We start from the raw sequence: 18342 nt of genomic DNA, 5'->3' as shown, positions 1-18342 counted from the left end.
AGAAAAAATTAAGTACAAATTGTAGATTTACTATTTATTATTTATTTAGAGAGATTCTTTTCCCCAACTTCTTGAGCCAACTGGGAAGCACGTTAAGACGTTTTATGGCTAGATAAACATCTGAATTCCTGTGATGATTTTAAAACTTTTCCTGTAACTACTTGCCTGTGTCACTGATGGTAGTTAATCATTAGAATGGGGCAATAAAGGTGGCTTCTCAACATTCTTAGTTCTATGCTTTTTGTAAGCATTGCCCAGCTTCTTAACCTCATCTACCGTAGTAAACAGGCCCCATCAGTACTATATTTCTTCTCCACATTGGGATTTACCTGTCTTTTGCCAAACCCACTTAGAATCTTAAGTGCCAAAACTATTTCCCATAATATGTCATCCACCAGGCAAATGCTATTCATTTTTATCTCCAGTTTTGTAGAGTTATTTTTTTCCAAAAATAATGAAGAATACTTATTTTTTAAATGAAAGCCAAATTTACCATATTCTAAGTTTTTCTCTTTAAATTTTGTAGTCATTTCATTTATCAATCATCATCTAATTCTTAGATATTGTTATATATGAATAAGTAACAGAGTCTTTGAAAGTTTAGTTTTGGGTTATACTGAGTGTATTGTCACTAGTTTCCCCATGTCATTGCAATCCATGAAAGCAATTCAAGCACTGAAAGTAAATGGAGTTTGCACTACAGTTTCCATTTTGGGTTTACCCCCATAAACCTTTAACTCTAAGATTGCTGGTGAAGATTGTGCTCTCCAGTCACCCAGAACAAACAGAGGGCAAAAAAATAGAAAGGGAAGATTCATGAATCTTAAGGATGATCAATATTCTGGCATAAATGTCACAGCTTGCAATATATTGCTATATTATTCCTATGAAAGTTTGCATGATTAAATGGAGGCATATTGACAAATATGGGATAAGTCAACTTTTCTTCATGGATTTCTTGTTATGAAAGTCTTTTATGTTACCTGAATCAAATAAAATAGTCCAAACAGAAACAGTTGTTTGCTTAATGGTCTGTGAAACTAGGACCAATGATTGCACTTTTAATTTCTAGCACTAAGGCTCTCAAACATTTAATAAAATCATCACATTGCTAAAATTTCTTATTTCACCTCTGTACCTTATTATGGTTCAGAGATTAAATTTCAATAATGTGATCAATAGTGTGATGAGGAGATTGTGGCTTTATTTTCAGGGATGTATTACACAGAAAAATACAAAGAACCACTTTCTCAGCTAGTATGGAAAAGAGATGTAAGCAATGGCAATCCATTCTGACTGCTTAGACTCCCCCATCCCTTAACTCAGCAATCTTCGAATCCTGTTGATTGCTCGTTCTTACCTGTAAAAACCTCAAAATACCAGAAAACCAACCGTCTTTCTTTCTCTATATGCTTTATGTAGCAATTATATTACCTCATACTCTCTGACTATATTATATATATTAAAATCTATGTACAAAATATAAAATTATAAAAATGACAGAATGAAATCAATATTATTTTAAGATCATTAGCTAATATCTCAAAGTGTATTTTCCATTTGGAGTTTATTTTTATGATTGTGCATGATAAGTCCATATTTTCAAGTAATTTTTCTTGACTTTAAATATCCAGTTTGGAAGAATTATTGGAAAAGCCAAATAGATCTTCATTGCTTTCAGCTCATGGAAATAGTTTATTCTGTAAGTGGAAGTGTCAGCTTTAGACTTTCCCCATAGTCACCTGGGCTTACATTACAATCAGCATTATTTCTTGGCTAGAAAATTTGTGAGCCACTTGTCCATTTAGGGAGAGTTAATTTAGTTAAATCTTGATAACACAACCTATATTTATGTCACTAGCCATATATAAACTAGTATATACTGCAACATACTGAAAATGAACAAATAGGTTGAAGATAACTCTATTAACCATTTTGCCTTATAGAATTATGGTCCTTCTCCCAGGGATGTTTACATAACATGTGGTCCTCTGAAACATAGACTGAATGAGAACCATTTAAATCTGTTTATTACATCTTAGTAAAGGTTAATTGCATTCTTATTAGACATGTAGACAATAAGAATATACAGAAGCTATAATGTTTTCTTCTCATACTCTAACGGATCATCTTGTCCAATCAGTCATGTCTATGTATCCAAGTTTAGAGACTAGTGTCCTAACTGATAAACCTGAAGCTTGGTCTCACACTTTTTCTCTCCTAATTTTTAGTAATCTCTGATTTTACACACCCTGAAGATGCCAGATGAACCACCAGCCCAGACTTCTCTTCTGAGCTACAAACTCTTACATATATATATAATAAAATATAAAATATTATATATATATATATAAATAAAATAATCTGTTGGATATCTCCATATGAAAATCCTACATTTTCAAAACTGAACTTATATTTTGATTAATGGTTCTAATATTCATCCTTTGCCCAGGTAAAAAGCCTTGACTTCTCCTTCTTTGCCTGCCACAGTCATGCCAGTAGGTTCCTTTAATTCCACCTCCTAAAATCTCTCCAAGCCACTACCACTAGTTCCTACTTTTAGTGTTTCTACCCTAAATGATGGAAGTTACCTGCTGATTTCCTCCAGTCTTCCTCAACAAATTCTCACACTATTGCTGGATGGTCTTTTCAGGAGTCAAAACTATGTTACTCCACATTTTAATAACTCCATGTTAATAAAAGAGTCTGCTTCTCAAGGGCACAAAGCTTTCCAAGATCTGACTCCTGCCCTGCTCTCCTTTGTTACTATGTGACATTCTCCTTTCACACCATGAACTCTGATCATCCCAAACTACTTGAATTCTGAAGGCACCACCATGGTTTTTCATATATCCTTTTATTCTAGGCTTTTCTGTCTGCCTCAAGTGCCTCCAAATTCAGCCCATACCCATCTGAAAACTTCTATCTACTTGAAAACCTTAACTTTTCATCTCCAAATCATTTCCTGCTGCAGGCAGAGTTGCCTTTATTCTACCTCAAGCATATCTCTGTCACTTCATTTTAATGAATTTCTTTATTTTCTCCTCCACTTGATGGTGAGTACCTACTTAGCAGAATCCATTTCTTATTTGTATTTATAGAATGCAGCACAAAATCTAGCATGTAGCAACAAGTCATTTCATTAATAATGTCTATTAGGAATGGTTCTAGGTACTGAGGATTCAGGATGAATAAAATAGACAAAAGTCTCTGAGTTATCACAGAATACATAGCAAGTTTTAGTGGCTGTTATCCATGTTATAATCTATATAACAATATACTATAGTTTATATCACATTGATTTGAGCTGAATTTTGCCAAGTAGTAAAAAACACTCCGTGTCACCAAGCTGATCATAGACTGAAAATTCACTCTGCCTTCTAAGAAGAAATTTATTTATTGTAATCAGATCATGTAAAACTCTTATTGACCACAATTTACCTGGCATCAATTTTGAAAAATTAAAAAATGGAAAGATTTGCATAAAATGAAGTGCATTATCTTTTAAATGCCTGTTTTGATAATGTTTACTAACCTTTTGAGACTAATTTCTCTGATAAAACACCTGGGTAAATAGTATGCAGTAGTTATTTGTGAATGTGACTACATGAATGGTAACCAATTAATTTAGGCCAAGAATTGATAAGATTTTTATAAGTTCTCTTTATAAAATAAAACTAGATTACAAGTTGAATAAGCTGGAGCTAAGATTTAGAGATGAAAAATTAATACACATTTCGTGTGATGCTCAATACTCTACTTCAAACTTCTCAAATCTCAGTTCCACTCCTACGATGCTGCTAGTTTTAACAGTTTCAAGTTTTTCCAGAAATAATAATGATAGGTGATTATGTGCTAGATACTGTATAAAGTGTTTACATGAATTGTTGCATTGAATCTTCACAACTTCATGAGCTATGTGTGATTATTCATTCTATTTTACAGATGAGGAATTTGAAACTCAGAGATGCTGATAATCTTCCTATGATTGTACTGTTAATAAATAGTATAGCAAGAATTCGAACTCAGGGATTTTGGCCTTGAAATACCATAGGTCTCTCCTGTGCTTCACTCATTCAGGGCACTGATGCTGAAAGTAAAGACTAAAGGCCAATAAAACAAACAAACCCGGTCTCCTAGCATATCTATAATGTACTGGGATTGAGGGCTGTGCTCAAATTCACAATAAGGGAAGAGAATGAAGAAGGGCAAAAATGCTAAATGTGAGCTGAACATAGAAGTCGTCAGTCTTCAACCTCAAAAAGTTTCAAATAGGACTTGTCACTGGCTCAGAAAAAAAGAAAAGGAAATAGCACCACACTGATTATTGTTGAGCTTGTTTATGGGGAAATGCATAAATAATTTTCTGCCTCTGCTTCATGTCAGTTTTAAATTCATTCTGGTAAGTTCACTGTTAAAATGTCCTGATGGTGTTGGGAAGCAGCAGAGTAGGCTGGATGGAAGGGTCAACAATATGTCACTGCTATTTGAGATCAATATATTTAGTATAAGCGGATCTATCACGTTAGCTGTAGTGAGCAAGCATGACCATGATGTCTGAGACTTAGACAGTCAGGTTTTGAAGGAACACTGAATTTCGATTTGGTGAGCTTAAAACAGAATTAGAAAAATGGTAATCAGGGTAGATAACTGAGGATGATGATAGGGAGATGAACACGAGACTAAGAAACAAATTCTACCTATTTCTATTTTCTACGGCTATTTGTATCACTTAGCAACTTAGGAACTCCTAGAGCTATTCACACCTCAGAAATTGGTTCTTGAGGATGAGCAATATAACAGTTTTGAAGTCAAGCATATGCTCAAATATAGGTTCCATTTCTTGCTAGCTCTGCACGTTTAATGTATCTGAACCTGTTTTCTCCTTTTAATTGGAATAATCATATTTATCTCTCAAAATTATTGTGAGAATCAAAGAGATAATGTGTAATGTCCTCAGAACAGGCCTAGGAGGCCTAGAATGTAAGAAGTGCTCAGTATTTCAGTTCTCTTTCCCCTCATCTAGTAATCTCACTATAAAAATAAATGCACAATCTACAAACAGATTCACACACATGCATACAAATGAAAATTACTGGCTTAGAAGATAAAAAAAAGGAAACAGGCACCGTTCACAGGTGGAAAATATTAGCATTATGCTCTGACCCTCTTGCTTCCTATATGTATTGGTAAAAATTTAATGTGATCTTGAGAAAAGAGGATGTCAGTCAACAGTCATAGAGCTCATAGGGTGGCTTCTTATGAGAAGCAGACTGCTACGGGGCTACAAGGAAAGTGCTCTGTCTACCCACTAAACAGATTCTTCTTTGGGAAAAGTTGTTTAGAAGAACCTTTAGATTTCCTGTAGAGTCAAACGTACCTAATCCTAAATGATAAGACCTTTTGGAAAATAAGATCTGAGGCTAACATCTGCTTGAGACTCAAGTTAACCAAGATGAAAGCCATAATTTTTCTTAAATATGTCACCTTGCCCTCCAGTGTGCATACTCTATCTCACCTGGGATTCAAATTTTTCTTCATTTCTCTTTCTGTAATTCCAAAGAATTCTGCTTCTTGTCCCTGTACTGTGAAGAGAAAAGTACTATAAGTGACTCACAGTCACTTTTTGACTGCATGTGATGCATAATGACTATAATAATTATATTTTATGTTTTTTCTAGATACTTCAAAACGATCCTTCATTATCGGTGATGATGTCTAGACAAGAATTTAGAGAATTTAGCCAGCCCTCTAAGAAAATATTAAGTAGCAAACATAGTTTTTTATATGCCTGGCACTATTCCAAAAAGGATCCAATACAAGGTAACGACTTACAAGGTGGTTACTATTATTATTCCCATTGTGCAAATAAAAAGTTTTGGAACAGAGAGGTTACATAATTTGCCAAAGGTGAAATAGGTGGTAAATGCAGAAGCTGTCCTGTGTTCTAATCTATTCTCGTATATAGCACCATTTCTCGTAGTACTTAGAACACTTTGTGCAAAGTAAGCCACCTTCTTTCTCTCAGTGTCAAAATTTTTCTAATACGGTAAAATTCTTGTCCTGTTCCACCCTCAGCCCAACCCCTTGAAGATGGGCAAATAACTTTCTTACAATATGGAGAGGTATTATTGCAAAATTTACTGCCAGGTTGAGACCTTGCATGCCACACTAAATTTTTATGACAGTTATAAACGCCTAAAAAATCTAAGTCTATCATGGGACTACTTATAAATCCTAATAATAACTCTCTGACCAAGCTGCATCATAAAGGAGTCTAGTGGCTAAAGTCAAGTAAGCAAGAACAAAGGCTTGAATGATTTCTTTAGTTCGATGCTTGACTCTTCTTGCCTTTTTTTTTTTAAGAGAGTTAAGAGAAGAGGGAGATAAGGAAAGGTAGAAGAAAAAGGAGGCTTCCCATAGAAACCCCAGTAGATCTCATTTTCTGAACTCCAGTTTTCTTTTAAGTAAAATGGTATTCAATACATTGTGAAGTTCTTTGAAATTCCATTTTACTAAACCCGCTCAGGATTTAGGAGGCCAATTTAATAAGTGATTGTAGAATTCCTGCCATCTGAGTGCTGCCTCAGGAGTTATTCCCCTGTTGTGTGTTTCTTTTTAAGTATTGGAAGGCCTGGGGAAATACTAAACAGAATTACAAAAATGAATTACACAAGATGTGACTTTAAAGTAATGAGACCAATTCTACAAGCCACACCTGAAAATCAACGATATTACCAAAATTATACTTACACTTTTAGTCAAAAGGACATAACACAAATCCATGGGATTAGGAAACAAAAAAGGATTGGAAGAATACACACAAACTCATAACATGGTTACCTCTGAAATTAAAGGGGACTTTAGTTTATTCTATTATGTTCTATAATATTTTACGTGCAATATGTTCATGGGTTTTTAAAATTATCTAACTCAATTTGGACAAAGAAGAGTACGAAAATCAACTCAAAAATTAATTGTTCAATTTATTTGTTTCATGAATATTCAAAGAATGAGATTATGCTTTCAAGAAGTAATCATTCCAAAGCTTAAATTCTTCGCCAATACTGCATTCTCACAGCCATTTCATTTTAGGGTTAGCACAATTATCATGGCTGAACAGAAACAGAAACAGAATAACTGTTTGTCATGACTGGGATCTCATTGGTTTCTTTGATGTACTAATGGAACGTTGTCACAGTTCTTACTAGACTTCATTCATTAATTTATTTAGTCAGTCTCTCCAAAATTTAACAGCCCCATCATTTATTTCATTTCTTTCTGTTGATTTATGACATTATCACCAATTGGATTTCACCCAGTGGTTGGGTATCTCTCTATATTTCTCAGATATATAGAACAAAATTCACTTTCCCTCCTTTGAGAGGAAAAGCAAAGAGAAAGTATTTATTCCTGAGCTTGAATTTTTCATCATAAGCAAGTGCTAATGGATGATGGTGGGGACTGGCCTGACTCTTGGAAGAAGTTGGATGTATACCCTAGAATGCCAAATGTTAAAAAATATATATATCTTGGTCATGATTCAGGAAAAAGTATATTTTAATTTTACCCAAAGGAAAAATATTGGTTAACATGAAATTAAAATGAAAAACAATACTCCTCTTTGTTTCCTCCTTTCCCCAAAACAATCACAACCTCCTATAAAGTCTTCAAAAACAAAATAACATAAATTGATGCGTTTTGCTCCTAACATTCCATTGACATTTATAATTTAGTACAGAAAGACTTTTAAGAGGGAAAAATGGTGAGTCACAATGTATCAAAGTGCTTAGGGCTGAGATTGCAGAGGGTCTCCACTCACACTGGTACCATTGCTCACCAAGCAGGTAGAAACAGAGAACAGGAAAAGAAAAGAGAAAAAATAAAGAGCCTTTCATGCTTATTGATCCACATGCTGACTCTAAAGCAGAAAAAAAATAGCTTTTCAGAAAAATCACCTGGGAAAACGGGCCTGTAACCATTCTCATTTGGCACAGGCGGACATCCATGAATATATTCACATATACAATTATTGATAGTAATATATAAATACAATGGATCGTAATCATTGAGAAGAGCTTATCAAGCCCATAACAATGAGTATGAATTGGAAGAAAAATCCCTGTGGAGGGACCTGGGATAAGTCATTCTTGAATCTTTATCAAATAGTGAAATTAGCTGAGAATGCCTGGTGTGACTGCGCCCTGAAGCCAAGTGATATTCATAGGAGATATTTCTGGGTTAACACTGCAGCCCAGGGAATTAAGGTATAAATACTAGCCTTAATCCCTCCAGCTGCTTGCTCCCATTTGACTGGAAAGCCTTGTAATAGTCTGTGCTGATAGGGGCAGCATATGTGCATTAGCAAATGAGGTGTCATAGGAAAATTAACTCCTGAAAAAATTTCACATATATGTGTTTGTAAATATCAATTTAAAGTCGATTATTTTTACCAAGGGATTTTAAGACAATTAAGAAATAAGTTGTTCCTCATTCACAGAGGTGAGAGGTGCAAGAAAGAATGCCCTGATAATATTAAAATATCTTTAATGCTTAAGCACTTTTGATGTGGTATCCACTCTTAACAGCCATTTGTCTAAATCATAATCTCCTGACTGATATGTGTGGATAAATAGAAAGAGTCAGGACAATGGAATCAGGCCTAGAATCACTTGCAGCTTCACTTCCTAGCTATATGTCCCTGGTCAGGTCATCTGTCCTCTCCAGGTCTTCACCTGCAAAAATGGAGATAGTAAGATTTATTTCACATAAATGTGCCATACAGAAATAATACGTTTATAAAATTGAGACAAAGTAGGTCATCCATAATTGACAACTTTTGAATTCCTATTATTAGTAAAATAAATGCCATTAGGCAAACAATCTTACCTTCTCCTGGGAGTAAATCACATAAGGCACTAGCAAGAGCAGAAATAATACAGTATCTATTCAACTCCTAGTATATGCCTAGAATTTCATTTGGCACTTTGTATACCTTATCACATGAAATTGTGCAAGTAATCTTAAGAAGCATGTATTCTTAGCTCTGTTTAAAGATGAGATGGCTGAGACTGAATAAGATTAGGTAACTTCTTTAAAGTCACACTGCTATAAATGTCAGAGTATCATAAAGTGAGGATTTCTGGAATGCTGCTAGCTCGTCATTGCTTTGCTAATTGAGTCCTTGTATCTTTCCAAATTCATTTGTAACCAAGAGATTGTGTCAGGTGTAATGTCTACGATCATAAAATTACCGTTCTCACTAAAGTCGTCTTCTGGCAAGCTTCGCAAAGAGCTGCAAGTATGGCTTAGAGGCTTTGTGATGATGTCCAGAAATCTTAGTAATGCAGAGCTTGGAATTTCAACGTCAGTGTTCCATAGATCTTCTCTATAAGGAAAGGTTTATTTTTCTTCATCACGGCAAAAGAGAAGACCTTGCATTTTCAGGGTTCAAAATAGACCCTCCATTTCCTGTATTTTCTTCAAATTGCCTTGGGTGACAGTTGATCAAGTATTCTGTACTATGTCAAAACTATTTGTAGAAATGCTCCAGGAAATTGTAAATTTCAAAACATGTAGGCCTTGTTGTCTTCAGAGTACAATAGCTAATAAAATCATGAAGGCATCAAGGGCTTATTTTTATCTTGTGGGCTTCCAACTTACAAAAAAAAACCACACAGTTACACACAAATGCTCCCACAGTCACACATGAGCTCCGGGAATTTGCCAGATCACTGGAATATTTGTATGTTCAAAAGTTTGAAGCTATTTTATTCAAAAAGACTAATTTTAGAATTGTTAATGTGATTGCAAAACAATGCACATGTATAATTTTCTCATCGCTCACTGGATGTTTAAGAAATTCTTGATAGAATGAATCATCATATAATGTGCCTGGTGTAGCACCTTGCATTAGATCATCTTAATGAATAGTTGCTCAATGAAAGACTACATTAATTCAGAAGCTAAACATGTAACAATCCTTTTTCCCCTTTAAAACACACAAAATCATTTTTTGGTTAAAGTGGCCAAATGAATCACATTAAATACATGCTTTCAGAATGAACAAGTTTATTCTCATATAACTAATTCTAAAAGAAGGTCTCCTCATCTTTCATACATAGAACATACAAAAGCATATAACAACTGCAAAGAAGAAAGCATACACAGTACTACCATGTATTTATAAACATCCTACTTTAAGTAGCAATTATTATCTCAAGTTATATATAAAAAAGGGAAAGTACAGAGAGTGTTATTAACTCAATATTCATTCATTCATGAGTAAAGTTAAGTCATTTGGAAAGCTATATTTGCTTTAATAGTGATAGAAAGATAAATAACAGCTATCCTTTTTTTTTTTTTTTTTTTTTTTTTTTTTTTTTTTTTTTGCCTTATTGAAGGCCCCTTATTTAACATTATATTTCTATGGAGAATTTCAGATACTTACGAAGTTGAATGGCTAGACATTTTGGCAAATCACTTAACCATTTCATTCATGCTACTATCTTTATTACAATTCTTTATTTCCTTCTAAATAAAGTCCAAATTCCATAGCATATCATTCAAAACCTTATGATAATCAGAACCTTGCTTTCCTCTGGTATTAGCTGGAGAGCTTTGATTTCAGTCAACTAACACCAAATATGGCTTGCTTAGCCAACTATTAAATTTGCTGGGAGGATGAGTGACGTGACATGTTGGAAAGGAGGGCTGCAGAACCAGATCCAGTGCTGGGAGGAACCAGGCTGTTTCAGAAGGTCTGAAGGTTTGGTGCTGCTTGACTGTTTCATGTAGGAATACCTCTGGAAATCCAAGGACCTCAGAGATTTTCGGTCTTTTTGTCATTCCTCTTGAATCTACTCAAGGAGAAAGCAGGGCACCTGATTATTAGTCCACTGAATGGTATGAAATGGGGAGAAGTCACTACCTCCAAATAAAATCAGGTTCATAGCACCATAAGAAAGTAAAATGAATAGTGACAAATATTAATTGTCCATGTCTTCCTTTCAACTTATTTTCTACCCCTCTTTTTTCATTTCTTCAAGACATAGAAGAATTTACAGTTCCATTAATCCTCCACCATTCCTTTGTGTACACCTTTCTTTCACGCTTCTAAAATGCCCTCATTTCTTTTTCCACCCTCATGTAATAGTTCTGACCCAGCATCCAAGGCTCAGATTCTTTTCCAACAGCCTTCGCTCTCATCTCTTTCTCCTGCTTCATGCCTCAGTTGGGCTGGGTGTCCCTTCCGCCTTTCCGTAGCATCACCTGTTCATTTCCATATCACCACAGGCAGCATTGTAATTGCTGACTTCTCTGTCTCCTCTTCTCAGGCCTGTTACTACATTTGCCTGGAGCTCTCCAACCTTCTCTCTCAACTCTTGGCACGGTGAATGGTGTGCCCTTGGGATGGTGAAGCTGGGAAAGAGGTACTTCACAAGCCCAGGAAGTAGGACTTCCCCACTGGGTGGGGAACTCTGAGTCTCAGGTACCTAGTGTGTGGTCTAGAGGTGGGGACAGATGGGAGGATAGATTGCTCAAATTCTGGGTATGTATATCTCCGTGGCTCCATGGATTCCTTGACCCATGGAGAGAACTGCAGTTAGATGGGGCAGGTAGGGCCTTCTAAAGCTCAGTGCCTAATGCAGAGACCCTGGTTACCTGATTCCAAGGGCAATGGTATCTCAACTAGGCTGTCAGTTACTCGAAGGGAAACCATGTTTACTTTGTAAAACCAGCAACTCCTGTAGCTTATGCATAGTTAGTGCCCTATATGAATTTGCCGAGGGCCAAGTGAATGGGTTCGTGAACCTTAGTTTTGTCTCAAAAAAGTGGAGGTTATGCTACCTACCTGTCCTGTCTACTTTCCATGCTGATACAAGGGGAAGGAAGTAATTGATGCAAATATGCTTTGAAAGGAATTAAAGCTTTTAAAGATTGTGCCTAACAGCTTCTCAAACAGACTTATGACTTACTTCGCTTGCCCTCCCAAAAAAAGAAACAGCAAAATGTTTTACCAAGTCATTTAGAACAGAGTTTAGATTGTGTGTATATATGTACATGTACATATATCTTCATATGTATACTGAATCCTTGGTATAGAACCTTAAGAATTGGGTTATGATTATGAATAATAATACAAATAGAATCATTAGCATTTTCAATCCCTATAATTTATACTCCACCCTTTCCCTTCAAAAAACATTAGAAAATCTCTAATAAGGGTCTGCAAACAAGAAGAATAGAAGCTCACCAACTGACACAGGACGTGAATTATTCTTAAGATACTCAGTTACATACAAGCTAATCATCTTAATATGGCAATTTTAGGCTGAACTTTCTTCTTAGAGTGATTATAACACAGTTTTCTTTTCTTTAAACTTATTCATATAGGAAAGATTGTCATCTGGGGTGTGAAGTGACCTCAGTAAGATGGAAACAAAAACCAAGTAGGATTTACTGCATATTAGTTCTACTCCTGACTGGGCTGTGTTCATTCATTCATTTAATATTCATCCATTGTGAAACCATTACTGAGCATCTATCTTGTAGAAGTTGTAGACCATGTGGGGATAAAAGAAGAAATAAGACATGAGATCTGCCCACATGAGCTTGGAGTCTGGTGAGAAAGACAACAAAAGTAAGCCATGCAATGCCATAATGATAAATATAAGCATAAATCCTGATACCAAGATAGACACCTACTCCACTTTTCTTAGACCCTGAGGATTGCAGAACTTCCAGCATCACAAAGTTGACGATAAAAGAGAAATCGGCCCTTCTATTTTGTTCCTATTATGCTTTATGTTTGTTTGATTTTCTGTTTTATTTTAAACTTCTCATTCAATTTTGTCAACTGATTGATTGAGTAGCTACCGTGTCACAAGATGAAGATGACTGTGGCTTATCCAGCTTTAATATCAGCAAGGCTGACACAGTTCTGGAGGACACAGAAGGTGTGTTTAGTTTACTCCACTTGCTATCAGATGTGTGCCACTCAGACTCATGTTATGAGTGTTACTTGATGAATCAGGCATTGATAATTAGTTCGCAATTGTGTATTCAAGATTCCTATGAAATAGCCAAGAGCTTTGAACGCCACGTGCCTGCTAGGAGAAAAGCATAGTTAAAAGAAGCTTTTATCCTCACTCACTTTTATCCCTACCCAGAGCTCACATAAGTGTCAATGAGTTGCAAACATGGGTTGAAGGAAAAATGATGTCTCATTGATTTCTCAAGATGTGATTAAAGTAACATGACTTGTAGGTATATAAAATTTAAGAATTGGAGCCAACGAAAATGAGGAATTATAATAACTTTATGGTGATGAACATTTTTCACAATTGTGTGATGTCATGCTAAGAAAACTCTAGCAAAAGAACCAACATAATTCCAAAAAAGAAACAAATACATACTTAAAAAATTATTGGCTCTGACACCCCAACTCTTGACCCTTAATACCTGAAATGATCATGAACGTTGCAAGGCCCTTTGTCACATTGTATATGTAATATTTTCTGAGTTCCTGATACTCGCCTCTATTTGTTTAACATCAGTCTGCATTTACTTCCCTCCAGCCAGAGGGATTGCATGCACCAGCTGTTTACACATCTTCAGGAGGAGGAAGGGGAGTGGTTGTCTCGCTCTGCACACTGTCTCATGTCAGAAACGTTTCCAAGTCACTGAGGGATGTGTGAGACCACAGAGTTGAAGGAAAGTTCGGTCTTTAGTATTTCCTTTTCTGTCTTCTTACGTTAAAAGTACTAAACACAGGCTTACCCAGGCTCTCACTTCATGGGCCAACTGCACTGCCTGTGTTTCCTAAAGATGGGGACTGTGGGGCAGTCAATTGTTGAAATGGTAATGACTCCAAAACTTTTCATAACCTCCCCAAGCTGTCTAAAATAACTTAATATGCACCCATTCTTAGGGCTTTTGGTTAGCAGCTTAAAAGATTTTCCAGGAGAAGACAAGGGGGCGGGGGAGGGGGGAGAGAGAGAGAGAGAGAGCATACTGATGGCAAAGTAAAGCTGGGGGTAAGATGGAAATTATACAAAGATTACACAATGGTGTAGGGAGGGTAGCTCTTAACATTGACCACCTGGATGGCCATTCAGAGTCCTTCACCCACAGCGCACTCCTTAGGACTCTAGTCCATGCACCACGTTTTTGTGCCACTGCCGAGAGATAGGTCAACTGCTTTTATTACTTAGATGGCAGACACAAACTGCATGAATTAAAGCCCTTTAGTTTGAGTTTAGTTTTTATGGTAACTTTGAAAAAGAGCAAGATATGTAATACAGACAAAATAATAGAGGTATAAGAAATAGGAGCAAAATGCCGGTGCACCATGCAGGAAGGGCACAGACAGAAGACCGGTTCACCCAGACTCCACTTAGGAAGCCTCAACCATACAGAAGGCCCCGTGCAAGCATGTGCAAGCATGATCATAACCCAAATCTTATGCTTAAGGAGTTTTTTAAGCAAGTGCTGACTTAGACTAGACATTCACTTTACAAAGGGCACTCACAAATATTAGGTCATGTAATCCTCTCTGTAGCACTGTGAAGTAAAGAAGGCAATTGATTCTTCTGGTTTAAGTAATGTTTCCCAAGGCCATGAGAGTAAAATGTAGTGGAGCCATGTTTGTCTTCAGATTCAAGCTTCTGGGCCCTTTGTACTTACAGTCGGTGACTCTGAGACATTTACATCCGAGAAAGGGAACAAACACGGAATTACTGAGCAGACCATAACCAGGGCCGTGATACCCTAGGGATATTGTCTCATATTATTTTTTTCAATTTTTCTTTTTTCCCCATTCATCCATAAATATATTAATATTACTTACTTGCCCAAACTGTTGGACAATTAGAAATTCATACTGCTTACCTCCATTATATCATCATTGTAGTATTATTAGGAAGGGAAGATTTCTTAAAGTATATCTACGTGCTTACACTGTGCTCTAAGTATTGAAATAATTGGATGTGCATTGAACTTCTTAAATTTAGTTATTTATAATAAAAATATAGGACTATAAATTGTGAATCTTCAGAAACATGTTCCTGCTGAAAGCAATGGAAATCCCAGGAAAACACACACACAGAACACACAATCCCATTATGCCTTACTGACATCCTGCAACATTCTTCCATCAGCTATGCACTAAAGATGCAAACTACCAACTAGCAGAGGATAAATCATAGTTCCCTGCCTGTTTTCCATTTCGTATGCCTGTATTCACAACCTTGATAGCAATAAGTAAACCTTCTGTTTCTTTTTCAAAAATTTTATAGGATGCTCTCATGTCCTTTTCTTCCCCTATTCCTCCTCCCACAATTCAGTTCACTCAGAAAATGCTATAAAGTTTCAGAGAAGAGGTTTGCTCAAAGCAACTACAAATAAAGTGCATGCACATAAATAACTTAGCCTGACTTTTTGTTTAATGTCCAAGATGATTGGAACAGATTGTATCATGAACTACTTTCCCTTTGGCTAATTAAATAGCAGTACCCACTTACCATAAAGCATATTCTTATTAAAACAAGTATCTATAGTCACTCTGCTGGATAAATTACTCCCAAGTAAGTGCCATAAAGCCCATTACATTCCTGCTTTAGGAATGGAGCAGGTCCAAACAGACAATCAAAGGATTTCACTGGGATTATTTTAGATTAGAAAAACTAAGGGAGACATGCGGCACTGACAAGATCGTAAAGGCATAAAGGATAAATTAGTGGTTCCATACCAAACAAAGTGCTTTAGTGTATCACAGTATATCCAAAAGTAAAAACAAATTCCTACTGTATTAACCTTCGCCAAAATGGAAATCTGTTTACGCAGAAATAAAAATGTCATGAACAACTGTTATCTCCTGTGCAAATCAAAATGACTGTTTTGAATAATAATTTTAAAAAATTCTTCCAAACCAACAACTATGGAAAAATATGCCATAGGAAGGAAAATGTCTTCATTTCAAGAAATTGCTTTTTACATTTAATAGAAAAGGTTATGTTATGGTTTATCATATTAATGAGCCATTATTTCATAACCATATTTTCATTGCAATATATTACCTGTTAAGAGATGCCCTTTTTTCCAGGAGAAAAAATTTCAGAGAAGAGATTCTATGGAAGTTTTTCTTGCTGCCAGTTGTTAAATCTTTCAAAAGCTGTCAGCAGCCTCAGAAATCAAGTTCAAAATACCATAGCCAACATGAGCATAGACATAGGCTAGTCTATTTTTAAACTGTAATACAAAACTGCCAGAGAAATACCTAAACACAAATGATTATTTAAAACGAGATCATCTTATCTAGCTTGTCAATGTAAAGGACAAAGTCAGTGAAGTGAAATTTAACCCACAATGTCTATAAATATCACTAGACATTTGGAGCTAAGTGATTTTTTTCAGGCTAATTTTTCCTTAAACTCATTATGCACTATAGCCTTCATGCTCTAATCCCTCACAGACCCTGTCCAGGCTAGCCAAAGGGAGTATGGGACACTAAGCATCCAAAGCAGTCAACAGGCTCAATTCCCTACTTTGCCTCAGTTCAGCAAGTCCTTTTCCTTAAGGGCAAATGGATGGCAAAGACAGTGGCATCTGTCCTGGACACTTCTGCAGGAAAGGAGCCATACTTGTTTGTACAGATGGCATTCTGGGTTTGCCCTGTGTCTGCAAGCATTGATTCACCATATTGCTTCTGAAGGAGAAGACTGTCCTCGACATTGCAATCAGAGCAGCATCAGCTGTGTCCCTCTTAGGATATTCCACGCTTATGATAACGAGCTAGTTATCTGATGGAAACAGAGGTGAGATATTTGGGTGTATTTTTCCTCCTTAAGCTGCTGCTGCTGTCACATTCTTCGTGGTGAAAACCTGAAGAAACAAGGCAGGTGCTGTCTTTTCTTAAGGTACTGCCTGCCTTTGCTGCCAGTTCATGGGGATGCTAACCTTTGGCTGCTGCTGAGAGATGTTACACTCCATCATTCATTTCATACAAATTTTTTGAGAGTATAAAATGTGACAGCAATGAATTAGGTGCTGTAGACAAAAGGGAACAAGACAGGTGAGGCTCTTACTCTCAAGGAACTTTAAGTCTAGTGAAGGAGACAAACATTGAATAAGTATTTGAAGAAAGTAGATATTTGGGATCTGTAAAAATGTAGTTTGGAGAAAATTCCTATCACATTTTTCCCTTAAAAATATGATACATATAATATAGAGATATATGCATGTTGTAAAATACATCAACAATACAATACTGTGAAAATTTTCCTTCCTTTTCCCCGTAACTTACGCCTTTCCTGTAGGTAACTACTACACTCGCATTTGAAAATAATATCCAGACAAGCACCTACCTACATATATGTACACACATATAGGTTTACTTTTCTCTTCTATATAAATGACATTACAGTATAAATATGATGTAACTGAAAATTATATCTGAGGACATTTTCTATATAAATATAGAGACACACCATATTTTGTCATTATTAAGTTCCCATATGTAAACATAATATAATTTACATGAGCATTCTCCTTTGGTGAGTGTATTTGCTTGGGGACTGTAACAAACTAGCACAAATTAGATGCCTTAAAACAATAGAAATTTATTCTTTCACAGTTCTGGAGACCAGAAGTCTCAAATCAGTAATACTGAGTAGAAATCCAGGTGTCAGCAGAGCCATGCTCCCTCCAGAGGCTCTGTGGAAGAAATCATTTCTTGCCTCTTCCAGCTTTTGTTGTCTGTCAGCATTCCTCAGCTTGTGGCTACCTCAGCCCAGTCTTCAAGGTCAGCGTCTTCAAAACTCTGTCTGTTCCAGCTTCCCACTGTGTGTGTCAAATCCCCCTTCGCCTTTTTCCTATAGGGATACTTATGATTACACTTAGATCCCACTTAGATAATTCAAAGTCATCTCCCCATCTCAAGATCCTGAAATTATTTCTGCAGAGTCCTTTTTTTTCCCCCATAGAAAGTAACATGCACAGATTCTAGGAATTAGAACCTGATAACTCTGGGGGCCATCGTTTGGCCTACTATAGTGGATGTTTAAGTTGTTTCTATTTTTCAATACAAACAATGCAGCTATAATGATCATTGAACATTTATATTTGTGCACTTGAGTAAATATTTTGATAGGTGAAATTCCTAAAAGTGAAGTTTCAGAACCAAAGAGTTCATGCAACAAAATATTATTAAATAATGCCAACATACTCTCCAGGAAAAAAAAAAAATGTTCCACATCACTGTGTACTCTCCAAAAAACTTGATGTAAAAGCTCATTTTCCTACATTTTTGTCAGCATTACATATTTTATCTTTGTTCTTGTC

Source organism: Macaca fascicularis, chromosome 1 (assembly GCF_037993035.2).
Source record: "Macaca fascicularis isolate 582-1 chromosome 1, T2T-MFA8v1.1".
NCBI classification, from domain to species: domain Eukaryota; kingdom Metazoa; phylum Chordata; class Mammalia; order Primates; family Cercopithecidae; genus Macaca; species Macaca fascicularis.
Note: the sequence above shows the minus strand (reverse complement) of the source record.